Source organism: Periplaneta americana, chromosome 16, assembly GCF_040183065.1.
Source record: "Periplaneta americana isolate PAMFEO1 chromosome 16, P.americana_PAMFEO1_priV1, whole genome shotgun sequence".
In the NCBI taxonomy this organism is placed as follows: domain Eukaryota; kingdom Metazoa; phylum Arthropoda; class Insecta; order Blattodea; family Blattidae; genus Periplaneta; species Periplaneta americana.
The window spans coordinates 15250321-15277679 of NC_091132.1; positions in this window are offsets into that span (position 1 = coordinate 15250321).

Genomic DNA, 27359 nt, shown 5'->3' on the forward strand with positions numbered 1-27359 from the left:
AATTTTTTCAATTTTGAAGATTTTGAAAATCATCGAATATTCTGAATATTTCCGAAAATTTTCAAATCCTTTTGAATTTTCAATGTTTATGAAAATGAAGTTTTTCAAAATTTTGAGTATATTTTAAGTTTTTCAAAACTGATGAGAATTTTCACAATTTTTTTAAATTTATGGACTTTTGAAAAAATTTTCAATATTATAAAAACCATTTTTCAATTTTTTGATGTTTCAACATTTTTGAAAATTTGAAATATTTTCAAAATTTTTTTAATCTTGGCAAAATTTAAAAATTTTTAAACTCTTTGAATTTTGAAAAATTTGGAAATTTTTTGAATTTTGAAAATTATGGAAATTTGTATGATTTTGGAAAATTTTTGAATTTGGAAAAATTTTGTAACATTTTTGTAATTTTGGAGTTTTTGAAAATTATGAACTTTTTTAAATATTATAAAATCATTTAAAAGATTTGGAAAATTTCAAATACGTCCCTTAATTTTTGGAATTTTGAGAAATTTTGAAAATTTGTGGTTTTTGAAATTTTGATTCTTTTTTTAATTTCAAAAATTTTTGGAATCTCGAAATATTTTTTTCAATTTTGAAAGATTATGAAAATTTTTGGAACATTGAAAATTTTCAAATTTTTTTAACCTTTTCAATATCCTTTTCGGATTTGAATGTTTTTGAAAATTTAAAAAATTTTTGAGAATCCTGAAAATTTTTGAAAATTGGAATTATAATTTTGGGAAATTTAAAAAATTTTGAACTTTTTTCAACGTTGAAAAGTTTTGAAAATTTTGAAAATTTTTGGAAATTTTTTTAAAATTTTGAAAAATTTTCGAAATTTTGGAAAATTATCATTTCAAGCAATCAGCCTCTGTTGGCACATTTTGTACAGATGAGGATATTGAAGACGTGTTTACGTAGTGTGAAATTCATAAGTTTCGTTTTAAACTTGTAGATTTTGTACTTTACATTGCAAAAATTGTCTACTGCGTTGTAAATGCATCGATTTCAGACAGTGGGAATGATAAGAACTTTGTTAAACGTGAAAAACATAAGATGTTGAATTTACTCTCAAAAACAGACTCGTAGTGATCCAAAATTCGTAAAAGATGTAAGCCACACTGGTTCCAAATAACGAATAAATATTTTGAATGTTGGTTTCATCCTCTACCAAATAATCAATACAAAGTGAGCTATATATATTTCAGCATATCTTGAAAGAAGCATAAATTTATATGTTCAGAATGTGGACGTATAAGTTTTAAATCTAAAATGTTCAGAGTCTAGAGTTTCTCTAAAAATGGAGCTATCAGTAGGCTACGTCTACCATCCCGTTCCTTTTTCGTTCTATATATTCTGCTGTTTCTAATAACTGAGAAAAATTACAAAAATTCATATTTGGCTGACTTCATCCCTAAACTTGAAAAGAAAACTCAGCATAATTTGTAAATCTCCGACATCAAGACTTAAATCGCACACAGCACGCCGTGTATGGTCGGAATTTAAATAATTTACATAAAACAACACCTAAGACATCGGAATGTAATCTGCCGTTGTAAGAAAACCAAGAAAGTTAGCAGGAAATTAAAATCTGTATACTCCTGCCATCTGTTGAGATGTTTGACAGCTGACTGCTGCACTGCTCTTACAACTGTTGCATTCAGAATTTAAAATCTTTGCTTTCCATCAAATTTGTATCAATGACTTATTAATTTTAACGCATAAAAATCGAAATATTTTAACTTATATCCAGATAAATATAAAAACAAGTTAGCAAGGAATTAAAATCTGTATACTCCTGCCATCTGTTGAGATGTTCGAAAGCTGAGTACTGCATTCCTCCTAGTGCATTCAAAATTTAAAAGTTTTGCCTTCCATCAAATTTGTATCAATGTGTTATTAAATTTAGAGCATAAAAACCGAAATATATTTAATTTATATTCAGATAAATATAAAAACAAAATATCAGACAATATTGACAAAACCTAAATGTACCACAACTGTAGTATATAATCACGGTAGCAACTTCGGCCCAAGGGTCTATAAAAACGTAATCGGTGATTTCCGAAACGTGCAATATGCTAATGCACGTCACTTAAAAAAAAAAGCATTAAAAATTGCTGTTTAGAGAAAACATTTAAGTTCAATAATTGTCACACATTTGTTTCTCTTTCACTCTTTTTAATTTTTACTCTTATCTAATAAAATCTCATAACATTATCTTGAATACGTCCTGAGCAAGAGTACGCAACTTAAAACTTTCTGTGGACTCAAGAAACTGCTTTTATACAAAGAGCAAAATTTATTTTTGTTCTAGCAATATAAAATCTATTATTATTATTATTATTATTATTATTATTAATATTATTATTATTACTAGTATACGCAAAATGTAAGATACCACGTACAATGTATACCTCATTTTTGAACAATGTCATTTACCATTGTTTATGACCGACACCCTCAAATATGAATTACAATTTTCAGAACACTGTCGCAAGCAGCCTTTTAAGTGACGTCAATATAAAATAAATTTTTTAATATATCATTTCAAAGTATCAGCCTCTCTTGTCACAAAATTTTGTACAGACGAGTGTATTGTAGAAACGTATTTACGTAGTTCAAAATTCATATGTTTCGTATGAAAATTGTGGATTTTGTACTTCACATTGCAAGAAATTGACTACTGCATTGCAAATGCAATACAGCATTGTAAATGCTTTAATTTTAAACAATTTTAATGAGGTGAACTTCCTTAAATCTGGAAAACATGAAAATTTGTTGAGGTTAATTTCCGAAACTCTCGTGTGTAGTGATCCTAACTTGGTAAACTATGTAATCCCTTCTGGAATCAAAATGCCAAAATAAATATATTGATTGTTGGCGTTTCCCCTACCAACTAATTAATAATTAGTACGCTATATATCCTTGAAGATACCTTGAAAGAGGCATGAATTGATATGTTGAGAATGTAGGACGCATCAGTTTCAAACCAAAAATTATCAGCGTCTAGAATTTTTTCTAATAAATGGAGCTATCAGTAGGCTACATCTACCATACCGCTCCTTTTCCATTCTATATAATCTTCTGTTTCCAATTGTTTCTGAGAATTATTATAGATATCCATATTTGGCTGAATTTTTTCCTGAACTTCAAAGAAGAACTCAGCATAAATTATAAATCTTTGAAAGCAAGCTTAAACTCATACATTCCGTCCCGTTGTGTCTTCTACGAACCCGCTCATGCATGACCCACATGTTGCCAAGTTTCCCCGCCTGACCTCTTACAGTCGATCGTGTCTTGGCGTGTTACATTACGTGCATGAGATGATACATAAGTATGACATGAATAAACATTCGCAATAAATATTTGAGATTGTATACTTTCGAAATCACGATAAATCAGAACTGTGCCCAAATATTGCGAAAGGAAGTTGATAAGCATTTTAAGTATATTAGGATAGTTTTTAATCCACGATAAAATGCGAAATTGACTACAAAGTGCGAAATGTATGCCTTTCTTCCGTATTCCTTGCCTTTATTGCATTCGGTGATAGATGGAAGTGCAAAAAGTATTTTTATGCCAAACCCCGCTATTGTACTTTGCGTAATCGGGCACGTAACATTAGAGACTTTCAACCATAGCGTATTCTGTTACCGTAAACAGTAACGTCACGTGTCCGAGTACGATGATTACAGTACTGGGCCTTTCCATAAAAATACTTTTACACTCTTATAAGTAAAGACGGCTTGTTCAGTTATTCATAGCAACCTAAACAATTACTTTAGTGCAAGAATGACTAAAATTTGTCTCATTCACAGCTGATATTTTATTCACTCCTAGTAATGCATTTAAAACCTAAATATTACTAGACAAATACAATAAAACCATCACTATGACGATAATAGTCCTGAAATTAATGTAACATTTACCATTAAAATTCACATTAAAATAAAGAGGCCATAGCAATAATAGATGTAGATATCTGCGGAACTATCGTCGATACAGACGATTTGGTGACATTAAGCATTTTATCGGAAGAAAACTTCTTCTTTACATATTTTGCATCCAAAGAGTGTAATTTTAAGCTTATTTATTTTGTATCCAACGTGAAATATATTGTTGTCAATTCGTTAAATCATAGCCACCTGTACTAAATATTTAGTTGAGCTAACCGCGGACAACAGTTGGCTTACATAAGTCTCTTGTCACATAAATTATTATTTAGCCAATCCAGCTGCCACTGAATACGATAGAAACAAGGAAAATAGAAGAAAGACATACATTTCCGATTTTGTATATTATTTCGAATTACATGGGACAATTAAAAACTAGTATATTTAACGTGTTTCTAAACATAAAATTAATAACGAACGAAAATTAGCTGATCTTTTACGGTGAAAGGGTTGCTCTAGTTGTTGATTTTTGTACTGGATACAGGTAGTGAATAGCTGTTCTAAAAGTGTGTTGTAAAGTGTCAGTGAAAATGGTTATAGTATATCTGTATCATTTCTTGTTTTTCATGTTTGGTTTCCGAAAATACTTGGTAAAATTGTTTCATAATTTTGAAAATCAGTAATGTCATGTTGCCTAAATATTTATGTGCATGTTTTCCTTGCACTAAGGGTGAAAATAACCGCGGTATGGTCGGAATTTAAATAATTTAGATAAAACAACACCTAAGACATCGGAATGTAATCTGCCGTTGTAGGAAAATAAAGTAAGTTATCAAGAAATTAAATCTGTATACTTCTGCCATCTGTTGAGATGTTGGAAAGCTGACTGGTGCATTCCTCTTAGAACTGCTGCCCATCAGTATTTAATAGTTTTGCTTTTCATCAAATTTGTATCAATGACTTATTAATTTTAGCGCATAAAAATCGAAATATATTTAATTTATATTCAGATAAATATAAAAACAAGTTAGCAAGGAAGTAAAATGTGTATACTCCTGCCATCTGTTGAGATGTTCGAAAGCTGACTACACCCTTCCTCCTACAACTGTTTCATTCAGAATTTAAAATTTTTGCCTTCCATCAAATTTGTATCAATATCTTATTAAATTTAGCGCATAAAAACCGAAATATGTTTCATTTATATTCAGATAAATATAAAAACAAAAGATCAGACAACATTGACGGAACCTAGATGTACCACAACTGCAGTATATAATCAGGGTAGCAACTTCGGCCCAAGGGTCTGTAACAATGTAATAGATGAATTCCGAAACGTACAATATGCTAATACACCTCAATTAAAAAAAAAAAGCATTAAAAACTGCTCTTTAGAGAAAACATTTAAGTTCAATAATTGTGACACATGTGTTTCTTTTGCGCTTTTTAATTTTTACTCTGTTAACTAATAAAATCTCATAACATTATGTTGAATACGTCCTGAGCAAGAGTACGCAACTCAAAACTTTCTGTGGGCTCCAGAAACTGCTGTTATACAAAGAGCAAAATGTATTTTTATTCTAGCAATAAAGAAATCTATTATTATTATTATAATTATTATAACAATTATTTTTACTATTATTGTTACAATTATTATTATTAATATTATTATTATTATTATTATTATTATTATCATCATCATCATCATTATTACTAGTGTACGTAAAATGTAAGATACAACGTACAACGTATACCTCATTTTTGAACAAAATGTCATTTACCATTTTTTATGACCGAAACCCTTAAATTGTTTCTGAGAACTACAGACGTGGACAAATTATTAGCAAAATTGACATTTTTTAAAATATTCTTTATTTTCATTGAAGCTAAGTACATTTAGGTGTGATTACTGATATTTTCATACATCATAAGAATTCAATATTTCGTGTGACCCCCTTTGGCTGCAATTAAAGCCTCTATTCTTCGTGGCATCCCTTCAACCAAAGTTCTACACAAAATTGCTAATTCCTCATCTTCTCTCCAAATTAAAAGGGTATGTTATATTAATTGAGCTTTAGTGGTAGGCTTTCTCGCTTTCACTTTAGTTTTTAACACATTCCACAAAGATTCTATAGGGTTCATGTCCGGGCTATTGCCTGGCCATTGAAGCACAGGAATGTCCAATGAAGCAAGTTCAGCACTCACAGTTTTTGATCGATGACAAGGTGCACCATCATGCATAAATATTCCATCTCCAGAAGGAAACCACTCGTTTAATGTAGGCATTAAACAGTCTCTGATGACCTCCTTGTACTGTGCACTGTTCATATTTCCCTCTACAACATGTATTTTTCCTGGTCCGTATACCGAAATAGGCCCCCAGATCATCACTTTAGTTGGATATTTCACATGATGCACGATGCATTCCTTTTTGAACGCTTCTCCTGGGCTTCTTCTTACATATTGAGGGCTTTCATCCTCTACATAAATTATTGTTTCATCACTGAACACAACCTGAAAAAAGATAATCGACATTTCTTGTAAAATAAAACCAAATGGCGATTCAAATTAGCTGCCTATTTTCTACGTCTTCCTCCTAAATGTTATCGATGTTATATTATTATGTTCACTTCTCTCTATTTATTTTAAAATTATCTGCTTACCTTACTCCATTGCTGAATGGTCCAGTTCTGGTATAATTTAGCCCATTGAAGTCGTTTCTTCGTCATGGCAGGGGTAAGTTTTTGTTTGTTGCGGGGTCGCCGTGCCTTCAAGTCATGTTCAAACAATCTTCTCCTCACAGTTCTTGCCGTAATTTCTGCACCACTCTCTTGAGCGATACGTTGAATTTGTGTTGATGTTAAATGTCTATTCTGACGTGCTTTTCTTATCAAAAGTCGATCAAGAACTTCTGTTGTAGCCCGCTTTCGGCCACATTTTCCCTTTCGCTGGGGTGAGGTGCCCTTTTGTTCATTCAGTTTCTTTGCAAACCGGTTAACGTATGACACACTAACACCCACAATTCGGCTTACTTCGCTCTGGGTTTTATTTGTTGACTTCAATAACACCTCAATTCTTGCACGTTTTCGAGGAGAAATATCTTTTGTCTTGCCCATCCTCACACAGACACAGCAACTTCAATTGTGAAGAGGCACTGCTACCTGCTTCCAACCCTGGGCACCCACCATCCCTTCCAAAAAACCTTGGACCCCTAGGGTGGTTAACCTTGCCTGTATTGTGTGTTTGAAAGTGAAATTGCGTAGTAAACGGAACAGAAAAGGATAAAGGAACAGATTTTTCCCTCGTGTGAGAAAAGTAAATAAATAGCTAGAATGCAGTTCCTGTGTAAACCATAATTAATTCTCTTTTGCTTCAGGAGCACGAACACTTGATAAGACATGCTCATGAGGTATAGACAAAACAGACCAGAGACTATACATGGAGAAATATAGTCACATTTTACACCAAACTAATGTTTTGTCCTAAAAAAATCAATTTTGCTAATAATTTGTCCACGTCTGTATTATAGAAATCAATATTTGGCTGATTTCTTCCCTGAACTTGGAAAGAAGAACACAGCATAAATTGTAAATCTTAGAAAGCCAGCTTAAACTCATACACCCCGTCCCGTTGACTCTTCTTTTTACACACTCATGCATGACCCACATGTTGCCAAGTTTCCCCGTCTCATCTCTTACAGTCGATCGTGTCTTAGCGTGTTACATTACGTACATGAGATCATATATAACATGACGTTAATAAACATTAACAATAAGTATTTGAGAATGTATACTTTCGGAATAACGATAAATCAGAACTGTGCACAATTATACCGAAAGAAAGTATTGGAATTTTGGAAAATTTTTGAAAATTTAGATATTTCTCGAATTTTGAAAAAATTTGAAAAATTCAAAATCTTCAAATTTTTTGGGATTTTGAAAATATCTGGATTTTTTTTAATTTTTTGAAAATTTTGAAATTTTTTCAATTGTGAGATATTGAAAATTTTGGAAATTTTGAAATTTTTTTGAATTTTGGAAATTTTAGGAATTTTCTGAATTTTTGAAAATTTAGACATTTTTTCAAATTTGAGATTTTGATTTTTTTTTTAATTTTCATCAACTTCGGAAATTTTTTAAATTCTCGAAAATTTTTGGAAATTCTGAAATTTTTTTGGATCTTGAAAATTTTTGGAATTACGAAAATTCTTTGATATTATTGAAAATTTTTACAATTTTGAAGATTTTGAAAATCATCGAAAATTCTTAATATTTCCGAAAATTTTCAAATCCTTTTGAATTTTCAATGTTTATGAAAATGAAGTTTTCAAAATTTTGAGTATATTTTAAGTTTTTCAAAACTGATGAGAATTTTCACAATTTTTTTAAATTTATGGACTTCTGAAAAAATTTTCAATATTATAAAAACCATTTTTCAATTTTTTGATGTTTCAACATTTTTGAAAATTTGAAATATTTTCAAAATTTTTTAATCTTGGCAAAATTTAAAAATTTTTAAACTCTTTGAATTTTGAAAAATTTGGAAATTTTTTGAATTTTGAAAATTATGGAAATTTGTATGATTTTGGAAAATTTTTGAATTTGGAAAAATTTTGTAACATTTTTGTAATTTTGGAGTTTTTGAAAATTATGAACTGTTTTAAATTTTTTTAAAACATTTAAAAGATATGGAAAATTTCAAATACGTCCCTTAATTTTTGGAATTTTGAAAAATATTTGAAAATTTTGAAATATTTTGAATTTTGAGAAATTTTGAAAATTTGTGGTTCTTCAAATTTTGATTTTTTTTTTTTTTAATTTCGAAAATTTTTGGAATCTCGAAATATTTTTTTCAATTTTGAAAGTTTATGAAAATATTTGGAACATTGAAAATTTTGAAATTTTTTTAACCTTTTCAATATCCTTTTCGGTTTTGAATGTTTTTGAAAATTTTAAAAATCTTTGAGAATCCTGAAAATTTTTGAAAATTGGAATTATAATTTTGGGAAATTTAAAAAATTTTGAACTTTCTTCAACGTTGAAAAGTTTTGAAAATTTTGAAAATTTTTGGAAATTTTTTTAAAATTTTGAAATTTTTTTGATCCCTGAAAAATTTCGAAAGTTTTGGAATTCTGCAAAATTTTGAAAAATTCTCGAAATTTTGGAAAATTATCATTTCAAGCAATCAGCCTCTGTTGGCACATTTTGTACAAATGACGATATTGAAGACGTGTTTACGTAGTGTGAAATTCATAAGTTTCGTTTTAAACTTGTAGATTTTGTACTTTACATTGCAAAAATGGTCTATTGCGTTGTAAATGCATCGATTTCAGACAGTGGGAATGATAAGAACTTTGTTAAACGTGAAAAACATAAGATGTTGAATTTACTCTCAAAAACAGACTCGTAGTGATCCAAAATTCGTAAAAGATGTAAGCCACACTGGTTCCAAATAACGAATAAATATTTTGAATGTTGGTTTCATCCTCTACCAAATAATCAATACAAAGTGAGCTATATATATTTCAGCATATCTTGAAAGAAGCATAAATTTATATGTTCAGAATGTGGACGTATAAGTTTTAAATCTAAAATGTTCAGAGTCTAGAGTTTCTCTAAAAATGGAGCTATCAGTAGGCTACGTCTACCATCCCGTTCCTTTTTCGTTCTATATATTCTGCTGTTTCTAATAACTGAGAAAAATTACAAAAATTCATATTTGGCTGACTTCATCCCTAAACTTGAAAAGAAAACTCAGCATAATTTGTAAATCTCCGACATCAAGACTTAAATCGCACACAGCACGCCGTGTATGGTCGGAATTTAAATAATTTACATAAAACAACACCTAAGACATCGGAATGTAATCTGCCGTTGTAAGAAAACCAAGAAAGTTAGCAGGAAATTAAAATCTGTATACTCCTGCCATCTGTTGAGATGTTTGACAGCTGACTGCTGCACTGCTCTTACAACTGTTGCATTCAGAATTTAAAATCTTTGCTTTCCATCAAATTTGTATCAATGACTTATTAATTTTAACGCATAAAAATCGAAATATTTTAACTTATATCCAGATAAATATAAAAACAAGTTAGCAAGGAATTAAAATCTGTATACTCCTGCCATCTGTTGAGATGTTCGAAAGCTGAGTACTGCATTCCTCCTAGTGCATTCAAAATTTAAAAGTTTTGCCTTCCATCAAATTTGTATCAATGTGTTATTAAATTTAGAGCATAAAAACCGAAATATATTTAATTTATATTCAGATAAATATAAAAACAAAATATCAGACAATATTGACAAAACCTAAATGTACCACAACTGTAGTATATAATCACGGTAGCAACTTCGGCCCAAGGGTCTATAAAAACGTAATCGGTGATTTCCGAAACGTGCAATATGCTAATGCACCTCACTTAAAAAAAAAAGCATTAAAAATTGCTGTTTAGAGAAAACATTTAAGTTCAATAATTGTCACACATTTGTTTCTCTTTCACTCTTTTTAATTTTTACTCTTATCTAATAAAATCTCATAACATTATCTTGAATACGTCCTGAGCAAGAGTACGCAACTTAAAACTTTCTGTGGACTCAAGAAACTGCTTTTATACAAAGAGCAAAATTTATTTTTGTTCTAGCAATATAAAATCTATTATTATTATTATTATTATTATTATTATTATTAATATTATTATTATTACTAGTATACGCAAAATGTAAGATACCACGTACAATGTATACCTCATTTTTGAACAATGTCATTTACCATTGTTTATGACCGACACCCTCAAATATGAATTACAATTTTCAGAACACTGTCGCAAGCAGCCTTTTAAGTGACGTCAATATAAAATAAATTTTTTAATATATCATTTCAAAGTATCAGCCTCTCTTGTCACAAAATTTTGTACAGACGAGTGTATTGTAGAAACGTATTTACGTAGTTCAAAATTCATATGTTTCGTATGAAAATTGTGGATTTTGTACTTCACATTGCAAGAAATTGACTACTGCATTGCAAATGCAATACAGCATTGTAAATGCTTTAATTTTAAACAATTTTAATGAGGTGAACTTCCTTAAATCTGGAAAACATGAAAATTTGTTGAGGTTAATTTCCGAAACTCTCGTGTGTAGTGATCCTAACTTGGTAAACTATGTAATCCCTTCTGGAATCAAAATGCCAAAATAAATATATTGATTGTTGGCGTTTCCCCTACCAACTAATTAATAATTAGTACGCTATATATCCTTGAAGATACCTTGAAAGAGGCATGAATTGATATGTTGAGAATGTAGGACGCATCAGTTTCAAACCAAAAATTATCAGCGTCTAGAATTTTTTCTAATAAATGGAGCTATCAGTAGGCTACATCTACCATACCGCTCCTTTTCCATTCTATATAATCTTCTGTTTCCAATTGTTTCTGAGAATTATTATAGATATCCATATTTGGCTGAATTTTTTCCTGAACTTCAAAGAAGAACTCAGCATAAATTATAAATCTTTGAAAGCAAGCTTAAACTCATACATTCCGTCCCGTTGTGTCTTCTACGAACCCGCTCATGCATGACCCACATGTTGCCAAGTTTCCCCGCCTGACCTCTTACAGTCGATCGTGTCTTGGCGTGTTACATTACGTGCATGAGATGATACATAAGTATGACATGAATAAACATTCGCAATAAATATTTGAGATTGTATACTTTCGAAATCACGATAAATCAGAACTGTGCCCAAATATTGCGAAAGGAAGTTGATAAGCATTTTAAGTATATTAGGATAGTTTTTAATCCACGATAAAATGCGAAATTGACTACAAAGTGCGAAATGTATGCCTTTCTTCCGTATTCCTTGCCTTTATTGCATTCGGTGATAGATGGAAGTGCAAAAAGTATTTTTATGCCAAACCCCGCTATTGTACTTTGCGTAATCGGGCACGTAACATTAGAGACTTTCAACCATAGCGTATTCTGTTACCGTAAACAGTAACGTCACGTGTCCGAGTACGATGATTACAGTACTGGGCCTTTCCATAAAAATACTTTTACACTCTTATAAGTAAAGACGGCTTGTTCAGTTATTCATAGCAACCTAAACAATTACTTTAGTGCAAGAATGACTAAAATTTGTCTCATTCACAGCTGATATTTTATTCACTCCTAGTAATGCATTTAAAACCTAAATATTACTAGACAAATACAATAAAACCATCACTATGACGATAATAGTCCTGAAATTAATGTAACATTTACCATTAAAATTCACATTAAAATAAAGAGGCCATAGCAATAATAGATGTAGATATCTGCGGAACTATCGTCGATACAGACGATTTGGTGACATTAAGCATTTTATCGGAAGAAAACTTCTTCTTTACATATTTTGCATCCAAAGAGTGTAATTTTAAGCTTATTTATTTTGTATCCAACGTGAAATATATTGTTGTCAATTCGTTAAATCATAGCCACCTGTACTAAATATTTAGTTGAGCTAACCGCGGACAACAGTTGGCTTACATAAGTCTCTTGTCACATAAATTATTATTTAGCCAATCCAGCTGCCACTGAATACGATAGAAACAAGGAAAATAGAAGAAAGACATACATTTCCGATTTTGTATATTATTTCGAATTACATGGGACAATTAAAAACTAGTATATTTAACGTGTTTCTAAACATAAAATTAATAACGAACGAAAATTAGCTGATCTTTTACGGTGAAAGGGTTGCTCTAGTTGTTGATTTTTGTACTGGATACAGGTAGTGAATAGCTGTTCTAAAAGTGTGTTGTAAAGTGTCAGTGAAAATGGTTATAGTATATCTGTATCATTTCTTGTTTTTCATGTTTGGTTTCCGAAAATACTTGGTAAAATTGTTTCATAATTTTGAAAATCAGTAATGTCATGTTGCCTAAATATTTATGTGCATGTTTTCCTTGCACTAAGGGTGAAAATAACCGCGGTATGGTCGGAATTTAAATAATTTAGATAAAACAACACCTAAGACATCGGAATGTAATCTGCCGTTGTAGGAAAATAAAGTAAGTTATCAAGAAATTAAATCTGTATACTTCTGCCATCTGTTGAGATGTTGGAAAGCTGACTGGTGCATTCCTCTTAGAACTGCTGCCCATCAGTATTTAATAGTTTTGCTTTTCATCAAATTTGTATCAATGACTTATTAATTTTAGCGCATAAAAATCGAAATATATTTAATTTATATTCAGATAAATATAAAAACAAGTTAGCAAGGAAGTAAAATGTGTATACTCCTGCCATCTGTTGAGATGTTCGAAAGCTGACTACACCCTTCCTCCTACAACTGTTTCATTCAGAATTTAAAATTTTTGCCTTCCATCAAATTTGTATCAATATCTTATTAAATTTAGCGCATAAAAACCGAAATATGTTTAATTTATATTCAGATAAATATAAAAACAAAAGATCAGACAACATTGACGGAACCTAGATGTACCACAACTGCAGTATATAATCAGGGTAGCAACTTCGGCCCAAGGGTCTGTAACAATGTAATAGATGAATTCCGAAACGTACAATATGCTAATACACCTCAATTAAAAAAAAAAGCATTAAAAACTGCTCTTTAGAGAAAACATTTAAGTTCAATAATTGTGACACATGTGTTTCTTTTGCGCTTTTTAATTTTTACTCTGTTAACTAATAAAATCTCATAACATTATGTTGAATACGTCCTGAGCAAGAGTACGCAACTCAAAACTTTCTGTGGGCTCCAGAAACTGCTGTTATACAAAGAGCAAAATGTATTTTTATTCTAGCAATAAAGAAATCTATTATTATTATTATAATTATTATAACAATTATTTTTACTATTATTGTTACAATTATTATTATTAATATTATTATTATTATTATTATCATCATCATCATCATTATTACTAGTGTACGTAAAATGTAAGATACAACGTACAACGTATACCTCATTTTTGAACAAAATGTCATTTACCATTTTTTATGACCGAAACCCTTAAATTGTTTCTGAGAACTACAGACGTGGACAAATTATTAGCAAAATTGACATTTTTTAAAATATTCTTTATTTTCATTGAAGCTAAGTACATTTAGGTGTGATTACTGATATTTTCATACATCATAAGAATTCAATATTTCGTGTGACCCCCTTTGGCTGCAATTAAAGCCTCTATTCTTCGTGGCATCCCTTCAACCAAAGTTCTACACAAAATTGCTAATTCCTCATCTTCTCTCCAAATTAAAAGGGTATGTTATATTAATTGAGCTTTAGTGGTAGGCTTTCTCGCTTTCACTTTAGTTTTTAACACATTCCACAAAGATTCTATAGGGTTCATGTCCGGGCTATTGCCTGGCCATTGAAGCACAGGAATGTCCAATGAAGCAAGTTCAGCACTCACAGTTTTTGATCGATGACAAGGTGCACCATCATGCATAAATATTCCATCTCCAGAAGGAAACCACTCGTTTAATGTAGGCATTAAACAGTCTCTGATGACCTCCTTGTACTGTGCACTGTTCATATTTCCCTCTACAACATGTATTTTTCCTGGTCCGTATACCGAAATAGGCCCCCAGATCATCACTTTAGTTGGATATTTCACATGATGCACGATGCATTCCTTTTTGAACGCTTCTCCTGGGCTTCTTCTTACATATTGAGGGCTTTCATCCTCTACATAAATTATTGTTTCATCACTGAACACAACCTGAAAAAAGATAATCGACATTTCTTGTAAAATAAAACCAAATGGCGATTCAAATTAGCTGCCTATTTTCTACGTCTTCCTCCTAAATGTTATCGATGTTATATTATTATGTTCACTTCTCTCTATTTATTTTAAAATTATCTGCTTACCTTACTCCATTGCTGAATGGTCCAGTTCTGGTATAATTTAGCCCATTGAAGTCGTTTCTTCGTCATGGCAGGGGTAAGTTTTTGTTTGTTGCGGGGTCGCCGTGCCTTCAAGTCATGTTCAAACAATCTTCTCCTCACAGTTCTTGCCGTAATTTCTGCACCACTCTCTTGAGCGATACGTTGAATTTGTGTTGATGTTAAATGTCTATTCTGACGTGCTTTTCTTATCAAAAGTCGATCAAGAACTTCTGTTGTAGCCCGCTTTCGGCCACATTTTCCCTTTCGCTGGGGTGAGGTGCCCTTTTGTTCATTCAGTTTCTTTGCAAACCGGTTAACGTATGACACACTAACACCCACAATTCGGCTTACTTCGCTCTGGGTTTTATTTGTTGACTTCAATAACACCTCAATTCTTGCACGTTTTCGAGGAGAAATATCTTTTGTCTTGCCCATCCTCACACAGACACAGCAACTTCAATTGTGAAGAGGCACTGCTACCTGCTTCCAACCCTGGGCACCCACCATCCCTTCCAAAAAACCTTGGACCCCTAGGGTGGTTAACCTTGCCTGTATTGTGTGTTTGAAAGTGAAATTGCGTAGTAAACGGAACAGAAAAGGATAAAGGAACAGATTTTTCCCTCGTGTGAGAAAAGTAAATAAATAGCTAGAATGCAGTTCCTGTGTAAACCATAATTAATTCTCTTTTGCTTCAGGAGCACGAACACTTGATAAGACATGCTCATGAGGTATAGACAAAACAGACCAGAGACTATACATGGAGAAATATAGTCACATTTTACACCAAACTAATGTTTTGTCCTAAAAAAATCAATTTTGCTAATAATTTGTCCACGTCTGTATTATAGAAATCAATATTTGGCTGATTTCTTCCCTGAACTTGGAAAGAAGAACACAGCATAAATTGTAAATCTTAGAAAGCCAGCTTAAACTCATACACCCCGTCCCGTTGACTCTTCTTTTTACACACTCATGCATGACCCACATGTTGCCAAGTTTCCCCGTCTCATCTCTTACAGTCGATCGTGTCTTAGCGTGTTACATTACGTACATGAGATCATATATAACATGACGTTAATAAACATTAACAATAAGTATTTGAGAATGTATACTTTCGGAATAACGATAAATCAGAACTGTGCACAATTATACCGAAAGAAAGTATTGGAATTTTGGAAAATTTTTGAAAATTTAGATATTTCTCGAATTTTGAAAAAATTTGAAAAATTCAAAATCTTCAAATTTTTTGGGATTTTGAAAATTTCTGGATTTTTTTTAATTTTTTGAAAATTTTGAAATTTTTTCAATTGTGAGATATTGAAAATTTTGGAAATTTTGAAATTTTTTTGAATTTTGGAAATTTTAGGAATTTTCTGAATTTTTGAAAATTTAGACATTTTTTCAAATTTGAGATTTTGATTTTTTTTTAATTTTCATCAACTTCGGAAATTTTTTAAATTCTCGAAAATTTTTGGAAATTCTGAAATTTTTTTGGATCTTGAAAATTTTTGGAATTACGAAAATTCTTTGATATTATTGAAAATTTTTACAATTTTGAAGATTTTGAAAATCATCGAAAATTCTTAATATTTCCGAAAATTTTCAAATCCTTTTGAATTTTCAATGTTTATGAAAATGAAGTTTTCAAAATTTTGAGTATATTTTAAGTTTTTCAAAACTGATGAGAATTTTCACAATTTTTTTAAATTTATGGACTTCTGAAAAAATTTTCAATATTATAAAAACCATTTTTCAATTTTTTGATGTTTCAACATTTTTGAAAATTTGAAATATTTTCAAAATTTTTTAATCTTGGCAAAATTTAAAAATTTTTAAACTCTTTGAATTTTGAAAAATTTGGAAATTTTTTGAATTTTGAAAATTATGGAAATTTGTATGATTTTGGAAAATTTTTGAATTTGGAAAAATTTTGTAACATTTTTGTAATTTTGGAGTTTTTGAAAATTATGAACTGTTTTAAATTTTTTTAAAACATTTAAAAGATATGGAAAATTTCAAATACGTCCCTTAATTTTTGGAATTTTGAAAAATATTTGAAAATTTTGAAATATTTTGAATTTTGAGAAATTTTGAAAATTTGTGGTTCTTCAAATTTTGATTTTTTTTTTTAATTTCGAAAATTTTTGGAATCTCGAAATATTTTTTTCAATTTTGAAAGTTTATGAAAATATTTGGAACATTGAAAATTTTGAAATTTTTTTAACCTTTTCAATATCCTTTTCGGTTTTGAATGTTTTTGAAAATTTTAAAAATCTTTGAGAATCCTGAAAATTTTTGAAAATTGGAATTATAATTTTGGGAAATTTAAAAAATTTTGAACTTTCTTCAACGTTGAAAAGTTTTGAAAATTTTGAAAATTTTTGGAAATTTTTTTAAAATTTTGAAATTTTTTTGATCCCTGAAAAATTTCGAAAGTTTTGGAATTCTGCAAAATTTTGAAAAATTCTCGAAATTTTGGAAAATTATCATTTCAAGCAATCAGCCTCTGTTGGCACATTTTGTACAAATGACGATATTGAAGACGTGTTTACGTAGTGTGAAATTCATAAGTTTCGTTTTAAACTTGTAGATTTTGTACTTTACATTGCAAAAATGGTCTATTGCGTTGTAAATGCATCGATTTCAGACAGTGGGAATGATAAGAACTTTGTTAAACGTGAAAAACATAAGATGTTGAATTTACTCTCAAAAACAGACTCGTAGTGATCCAAAATTCTTAAAAGATGTAAGCCACACTGGTTCCAAATAACGAATAAATATTTTGAATGTTGGTTTCATCCTCTACCAAATAATCAATACAAAGTGAGCTATATATATTTCAGCATATCTTGAAAGAAGCATAAATTTATATGTTCAGAATGTGGACGTATAAGTTTTAAATCTAAAATGTTCAGAGTCTAGAGTTTCTCTAAAAATGGAGCTATCAGTAGGCTACGTCTACCATCCCGTTCCTTTTTCGTTCTATATATTCTGCTGTTTCTAATAACTGAGAAAAATTACAAAAATTCATATTTGGCTGACTTCATCCCTAAACTTGAAAAGAAAACTCAGCATAATTTGTAAATCTCCGACATCAAGACTTAAATCGCACACAGCACGCCGTGTATGGTCGGAATTTAAATAATTTACATAAAACAACACCTAAGACATCGGAATGTAATCTGCCGTTGTAAGAAAACCAAGAAAGTTAGCAGGAAATTAAAATCTGTATACTCCTGCCATCTGTTGAGATGTTTGACAGCTGACTGCTGCACTGTTCTTAGAACTGTTGCATTCAGAATTTAAAATCTTTGCTTTCCATCAAATTTGTATCAATGACTTATTAATTTCAACGCATAAAAATCGAAATATTTTAAATTATACCCAGATAAAATAAAAACAAGTAAGTTAGCAAGGAATGAAAATCTGTATACTCCTGCCATCTGTTGAGATGTTCGAAAGCTGTGTACTGAATTCCTCCTAGTGCATTCAGAATTTAAAATTTTTCCCTTCCATCAAATTTGTATCAATGTGTTATTAAATTTAGCGCATAAAAACCGAAATATATTTAATCTATATTCAGATAAATATAAAAACAAAAGATCAGACCATATTGACAAAAACCTAAATGTACCACAACTGTAGTATATATTCACGGTAGCAACTTCGGCCCAAGGGTCTATAACAACGTAATCGGTGATTTCCGAAACGTCCAATATGCTAATGCACCTCACTTAAAAAAAAAAGCATTAAAAATTACTGTTTAGAGACAACATTTAAGTTCAATAATTGTCACACATTTGTTTCTCTTGCACTCTTTTCAATTTTTACTTTGTTATCTAATAAAATCTCATAACATGTTGAATACGTCCGGAGCAAGAGTACGCAACTTAAAACTTTCTGTGCACTCAAGAAACTGCTTTTATACAAAGAGCAAAATTTATTTTTGTTCTAGCAATATAAAATCTATTAATATTATTATAATTATTATTATAATTATTATTATTATTATTATTATTATTATTATTATTATTATTATTATTATTATTACTAGTATACGCAAAATGTAAGATACCACGTACAATGTATACCTCATTTTTGAACAATGTCATTTACCATTGTTTATGACCGACACCCTCAAATATGAATTACAATTTTCAGAACACTGTCGCAAGCAGCCTTTGAAGTGACGTCAATATTAAATAAATTTTTTAATATATTTCATTTCAAAGTATCAGCCTCTATTGTCACAAAATTTTGTACAGGCGAGTGTATTGTAGAAACGTATTTACGTAGTTCAAAATTCATATGTTACGTATGAAAATTGTGGATTTTGTACTTCACATCGCAAGAAATTGACTACTGCATTGCAAATGCAATACAGCATTGTAAATGCTTTAATTTCAAACAATTTTAATGAGGTGCACTTCCTTAAATCTGGAAAACATGAAAATTTGTTGAGGTTAATTTCCGAAACTCCCTTGTGTAGTGATGCTAACTTGGTAAACTATGTAATCCCTTCTGGAATCAAATTGCCAAAACAAATATATTGATTGTTGGCGTTTCCCCAACCAACTAATTAATAGATAGTACGCTATATATCCTTGAAGATACCTTGAAAGAGGCATGAATTGATATGTTGAGAATGTAGGACGCATCAGTTTCAAACCAAAACTTATCAGCGTCTAGAATTTTTTCTAATTAATGGAGCTATCAGTAGGCCACATATACCATTTCGCTCCTTTTCCATTCTATATAATCTTCTGATTCCAATTGTTTCTGAGAATTATTATAGATATCCATATTTGGCTGATTTTTTCCCTGAACTTCAAAGAAGAACTCAGCATAAATTGTAAATCTTTGAAGCAAGCTTAAACTCATACATCCCGTCCCGTTGTGTCTTGTACGAACCCGCTCATGCATGACCCACATGTTGCCATGTTTCCCCGTCTGACCTCTTACAGTCGATCGTGTCTTAGCGTGTTACATTACGTACATGAGATGATACATAAGTATGACATGAATAAACATTCGCAATAAGTATTTGAGATTGTATACTTTCGAAATCACGATAAATCAGAACTGTGCCCAAATACTGCGAAAGGAAGTTGATAAGCATTTTAAGTATATTAGGATAGTTTTTAATCCACGATAAAATGCGAAATTGACTACAAAGTGCGAAATGTATGCCTTTCTTCCGTACTCCTTGCCTTTATTGCATTCAGTGGTAGACCGAAGTGCAAAAAGGATTTTTATGCCAAACACCGCTATTGTACTTTGCGTAATCGGGCATTTAACATTAGAGACTTTCAACCATAGCGTATTCTCTGTTACCGTAAACTGTAACGTCACGTGTCCGAATATGATGATTACAGTACTGGGCCTTTCCATAAAAATACTTTTACACTCTTATAAGTAAAGACGGCTTGTTCAGTTATTCATAGCAACCTAAACAATTACTTTAGTGCAAGAATGACTAAAATTTGTCTCATTCACAACTGATATTTTATTCATTCCTAGAAATGCATTTAAAACCCAAATATTACTAGACAAATACAATAAAACCATCACTATGACGATAATAGTCCTGAAATTAATGTAACATTTACCATTAAAATTGAAATTAAAATAATGAGGCCATAGCAATAATAGATATAGATTTCTGCGGAACTATCGTCGACACAGACGATTTGGTGACACTAAGCATTTTATCGGAAGAAAACTTCTTCCTTACATATTTTGCATCCGAAGAGTGTAATTTCAAGCTTATTTATTCTGTATTCAACGTGAAATATATTGTTGTCAACTCGTTAAATCATAGCCACGTGTACTAAATATTTAGTTAAGCTAACCGCGGACAACAGTTGGCTTACATAAGTCTCTTGTCACAACTTATTATTTAGCCAATCCATCTGCCACTGAATACGATAGAAACAAGGAAAATAGAAGAAAGACATACATTTCGTATTTTGCATATTATTTCGAATTACATAGGGGAATAAAAAACTACACAAGTATATTTAACGCGTTTCTAAACATAAAATTAATAACAAACGAAAATTAGCTGATCTTTTACGGTGAAAGGGTTGCTCTAGTTCTTGATTTTTGTACTGGTTACAGGTAGTGAGTAGCTGTTCTAAAAGCGTGTTGTAAAGTGTCAGTGAAAATGGTTATAGTATATCTGTATCATTTCTTGTTTTTCATGTTTGGTTTCCGAAAATACTTGGTAAAATTGTTTCATAATTTTGAAAATCAGTAATGTCATGTTGCCTAAATATTTATGTGCATGTTTTCCTTGGACTAAGGGTGAAAATAACCGCGGTATGGTCGGAATTTAAATAATTTAGATAAAACAACACCTAAGACATCGGAATGTAATCTGCCGTTGTACGAAAATAAAGTACGTTGTCAAGAAATTAAATCTGTATACTTCTGCCATCTGTTGAGATGTTGGGTAGCTGACTGGTGCATTCCTCTTAGAACTGCTGCCCATCAGTATTTAATAGTTTTGCTTTTCATCAAATTTGTATCAATGACTTATTAATTTTAGCGAATAAAAATCAAAATATATTTAATTCATATGCAGATAAATATAAAAACAAGTTAGCAAGGAAGTAAAAATGTGTATACTCCTGCCATCTGTTGAGATGTTCGAAAGCTGACTACACACTTCCTCCTACAACTGTTACATTCAGAATTTAAAATTTTTGCCTTCCATCAAATTTGTATCAATATCTTATAAAATTTAGCGCATAAAAACCGAAATATATTTAATTCATATTCAGATAAATATAAAAACAAAAGATCAGACAACATTGACGGAACCTAGATGTCCCACAACTGCAGTATATAATCAGGGTAGCAACTTCGGCCCAAGGGTCTGTAACAATGTAATAGATGAATTCCGAACCGTACAATATGCTAATACACATCAATTTAAAAAAAAAAAAAAGCATTATAAAACTGCTCTTTAGAGAAAACATTTAAGTTCAATAATTGTGACACATGTGTTTCTTTCACGCTTTTTAATTTTTACTCTGTTAACTAATAAAAGCTCATTACATTATGTTGAATACGTCCTGAGCAAGAGTACGCAACTCAAAACTTTCTGTGGGCTCCAGAAACTGCTGTTATACAAAGAGCAAAGATATTTTTATTCTAGCAATAAAGAAATCTATTATTATTATTGTTATTATAACAATTATTTATACTATTATCATTACAATTATTATCATAGTTATTATTATTATTATTATTATTATTATTATTATTATTATTATCATCATCATCATCATCATTATTACTGGTGTACGTAAAATGTAAGATAGAACGTACAATGTATACCTCATTTATTAACAAAATGTCATTTACCATTTTTGATGACCGACACCCTTAAATGTTTCTGAGAACTATTATAGAAATCAATATTTGGCTTATTTCTTCCCTGAACTTCAAAAGAAGAACACAGCATAAATTGTAAATGTTAGAAATCCAGCTTGAACTCATACACCCCGTCCCGTTGAGTCTCCTTTGTACACACTCATGCATGACCCACATGTTGCCAAGTTTCCCCGTCTCATTTCGTACAGTCGATAGTGTCTTAGTGTGTTACATTACGTACATGAGATCATATATAAGTTGACGTTAATAAAATTTCACAATATGTATTTGAGAATGTATACCTTCGGAATAACAATAAATCAGAACTGTGCACAATTATACCGAAAGAGAGTATTGGAATTTTGGAAAATTTTTGAAAATTCAGATATTTTCTTGAATTTTGAAAAAATTTGAAAAATTCAAAATTTTCCAATTTTTTGGAATTTTTAAAATTTAAGTAATTTTTTTAATTTTTTGAAAATTTTGAAATTTTTTCAATTGTGAGATATTGAAAATTTTGGAAATTTTGAAACCTTTTTGAATTTTGAAAATTTTAGGAATTTTCTGAATTTTTGAAAATTTAGAAATTTTTTTCAAATTTGAGATTTTGAAATTTTTTAAATTTTCATCAATTTCGGAAAAGTTTGAAATTCTCGAAAATTTTTGAAAATTCTGAAATTTTTTTTTTGGATCTTGAAAATTTTTGGAATTACGAACATTCTTTGATAATATTGAAAATTTGTTCAATTTTGAAGATTTTGAAAATTTTCATCAATTTCGGAAATTTTTTAAATTCTCGAAAATTTTTTGAAATTCTGAAATTTTTTTGGATCTTGAAAATTTTTGGAATTACGAAAATTCTTTGATAATATTGAAAATTTGTTCGATTTTGAAGATTTTGAAAATTATTGAAAATTCTGAATATTTCCGAACATTTTCAAATCCTTTTGAATTTTCAATGTTTTTGAAAATGAAGTTTTTAAAAATTTTGAGAATATTTTAAGTTTTTCAAAATTGATGAGAATTTTCACAATTTTTTAAAATTTTATTAATTTTTTGCACTTTTAAAAATTATGCAAAATTATAAAAACATTTTTCAATTTTTTGATATTTCAACATTTTTGAAAATTTAAAATATTTTCAAAATTCTTTTAATCTTGGCAAAATTTAAAAATTTTTAAACTGTTTTGAATTTTGAAAAATTTGGAAATTTTTTGAATTTTGAAAATTATTGAAATTTGTATGAAATTGGAAAATTTTTTGAATTTCGAAAAATGTGACATTTTTGTAATTTTGAAAATTTTTTTTAAATTTTGCATTTTTTCAATTTTGAAAGATTTTAAAAACCTTTATGTATTGAAAATTTCGAATTCTTTGAATTTTGAAATACTTTTTAAAATTTAGAAAAATTTAGAAAAACTCGAAATTTTTTTTAAAGTTTAGGAATTTTGAAAAATTTTGATTTTTTTTAATATATTTGAAATTTTTTAAAATTTTTGGAATTTTAGAAACAGTTTTAAAATGTTGATATGTTTTTAATTTTCAATGAAAATTTTGAAAATTTTTGGAAATTTAGAGTTTTTGAAAATTATGAACTTTTTAAAATTTTTTAAAACATTTAAAAGATTTGGAAAATTTCAAATATGTCCCTTAATTTTTGGAATTTTGAAAAATATTTGAAAATTTTGAAATATTTTGAATTTTGAGAAATTTTGAAAATTTGTGATTTTTGAAATTTTGAATTTTTTTTTAAATTTCGAAAATTTTTGGAATCTCCAAATATTTTTTCAATTTTTAAAGATTATGAAAATTGTTTGAACATTGAAAATTTTAAAAATTTTTTAACCTTTTCAATATCCCTTTCAGTTTTGAATGTTTTTGAAAACTTAAAAAATTGTTGAGAATCCTGAAAATTTTTGAAAATTGGAATTATAATTTTGGGAAATTTAAAAAATTTTGAACTTTATTCAACGATGAAAATTTTTGAAAATTTTGAAAATTTTTGCAAATTTATTTTAAAATTTCGAAAGTTGTGGAATTCTGCAAAATTCTGAAAAATTTCGAAATTTTGGAAAATTATCATTTCAAGCAATCAGCCTCTGTTGGCACATTTTGTACAGATGACGATATTGAAGACGTGTTTACGTAGTGTGAAATTCATAAGTTTCGTTTTAAACTTGTAGATTTTGTACTTTACATTGCAAAAATTGTCTACTGCGTTGTAAATGCATCGATTTCAGACAGTGGCAATGATGAGAACTCTGTTAAACGTGAAAAACATAAGATGTTGAATTTACTCTCAAAAACAGACTCGTAGTGATCCAAAATTCGTAAAAGATGTAAGCCACATTGGATCCAAATAACGAATAAATATTTTGAATGTTGGTTTCATCCTCTACCAAATAATCAATTCAAAGTGAGCTATATATATTTCAGCATATCTTGAAAGAAGCATAAATTTATATGTTCAGAATGTGGACGTATAAGTTTTAAATCTAAAATGTTCAGAGTCTAGAGTTTCTCTAAAATTGGAGCTTATCAGTAGGCTACGTCTACCATCCCGTTCCTTTTTCGTTGTATATATTCTGCTGTTTCTAATAACTGAGAAAAATTACAAAAATTCACATTTGCTCACTTCATCCCTAAACTTGAAAAGAAAACTCAGCATAAATTGTAAATCTCTGACATCAAGACTTATATCGCACACAGCACGCCGTGTATGGTCGGAATTTAAATAATTTACATAAAACAACACCTAAGACATCGGAATGTAATCTGCCGTTGTAAGAAAACCAAGAAAGTTAGCAGGAAATTAAAATCTGTATACTCCTGCCATCTATTGAGATGTTCGAAAGCTCAGTACTGCATTCCTCCTAGTGCATTCAGAATTTAAAATTTTTGCCTTCCATCAAATTTGTATCAATGTGTTATTAAATTTAGCGCATAAAAAACCGAAATATATTTAATCTATATTCAGATAAATATAAAAACAAAATATCAGACAATATTGACAAAAACCTAAATGTACCACAACTGTAGTATATAATCACGGTAGCAACTTCGGCCCAAGGGTCTATAAAAACGTAATCGGTGATTTCCGAAACGTGCAATATGCTAATGCACCTCACTTAAAAAAAAAAAAACATTAAAAATTGCTGTTTAGAGAAAACATTTAAGTTCAATAATTGTCACACATTTGTTTCTCTTCCACACTTTTTAATTTTTACTCTGTTATGTAATAAAATCTCATAACATTATGTTGAATGCATCCTGAGCAAGAGTACGCAACTTAAAACTTTCTGTGGACTCAAGAAACTCTTTTTATACAAAGAGCAAAATTTATTTTTATTCTAGCAATATAAAATCTATAATAATAATAATAATAATAATAATAATAATAATAATAATTATTATTATTATTATTATTATTATTATTATTATTATTATTATTACTAGTATACGCAAAATGTAAGATACCACGTACAATATATACCTCATTTTTGAACAATGTCATTTACCATTGTTTATGACCGACACCCTCAAATATGAATTACAATTTTCAGAACACTGTCGCAAGCAGCCTTTTAAGTGACGTCAATATAAAATAATTTTTTTAATATATCATTTCAAAGTATCAGCATCTCTTGTCACAAAATTTTGTACAGATGAGTGTATTGTAGAAACGTATTTACGTAGTTCAAAATTCATATGTTTCGTATGAAAATTGTGGATTTTGTACTTCACATTGCAAGAAATTGACTACTGCATTGCAAATGCAAAACAGCATTGTAAATGCTTTAATTTCAAACAATTTTAATGAGGTGAACTTCTTAAATCTGGAAAACATGAAAATTTGTTGAGGTTAATTTCCGAAACTCTCGTGTGTAGTGATCCTAACTTGGTAAACTATGTAATCCCTTCTGGAATCAAAATGCCAAAATAAATATATTGATTGTTGGCGTTTCCCGTACCAACTAATTAATACATAGTACGCTATATATCCTTGAAGATACCTTGAAAGAGGCATGAATTGATATGTTGAGAATGTAGGACGCATCAGTTGCAAACCAAAAATTATCAGCATCTAGAATTTTTTCTAATAAATGGAGCTATCAGTAGGCTACATCTACCATACCGCTCCTTTTCCATTCTATATAATCTTCTGTTTCCAATTGTTTCTGAGAATTATTATAGATATCCATATTTGGCTGAATTTTTTCCTGAACTTCAAAGAAGAACTCAGCATAAATTGTAAATCTTTGAAAGCAAGCTTAAACTCATACATCCCGTCCCGTTGTGTCTTCTACGAACCCGCTCATGCATGACCCACATGTTGCCAAGTTTCCCCGCCTGACCTCTTACAGTCGATCGTGTCTTGGCGTGTTACATTACGTGCATGAGATGATACATAAGTATGACATGAATAAACATTCGCAATAAGTATTTGAGATTGTATACTTTCGATATCACGATAAATCAGAACTGTGCCCAAATATTGCGAAAGGAAGTTGATAAGCATTTTAAGTATATTAGGATAGTTTTTAATCCACGATAAAATGCGAAATTGACTACAAAGTGCGAAATGTATGCCTTTCTTCCGTATTCCTTGCCTTTATTGCATTCGGTGATAGATGGAAGTGCAAAAAGGATTTTTATGCCAAACGCCGCTATTGTACTTTGCGTAATCGGGCACGTAACGTTAGAGACTTTCAACCATAGCGTATCCTCTGTTACCGTTAACAGTAACGTCACGTGTCCGAGTACGATGATTACAGTACTGGGCCTTTCCATAAAAATACTTTTACACTCTTATAAGTAAAGACGGCTTGTTCAGTTATTCATAGCAACCTAAACAATTACTTTAGTGCAAGAATGACTAAAATTTGTCTCATTCACAGCTGATATTTTATTCACTCTTAGTAATGCATTTAAAACATAAATATTACTAGACAAGTACAATAAAACCATCACTATGACGATAATAGTCCTGAAATTAATGTAACATTTACCATTAAAATTGACATTAAAATAAAGAGGCCATAGCAATAATAGATATAGATTTCTGCGGAACTATCGTCGACACAGACGATTTGGTGACACTAAGCATTTTATCGGAAGAAAACTTCTTCCTTACATATTTTGCATCCGAAGAGTGTAATTTTAAGCTTATTTATTCTGTATCCAACGTGAAATATA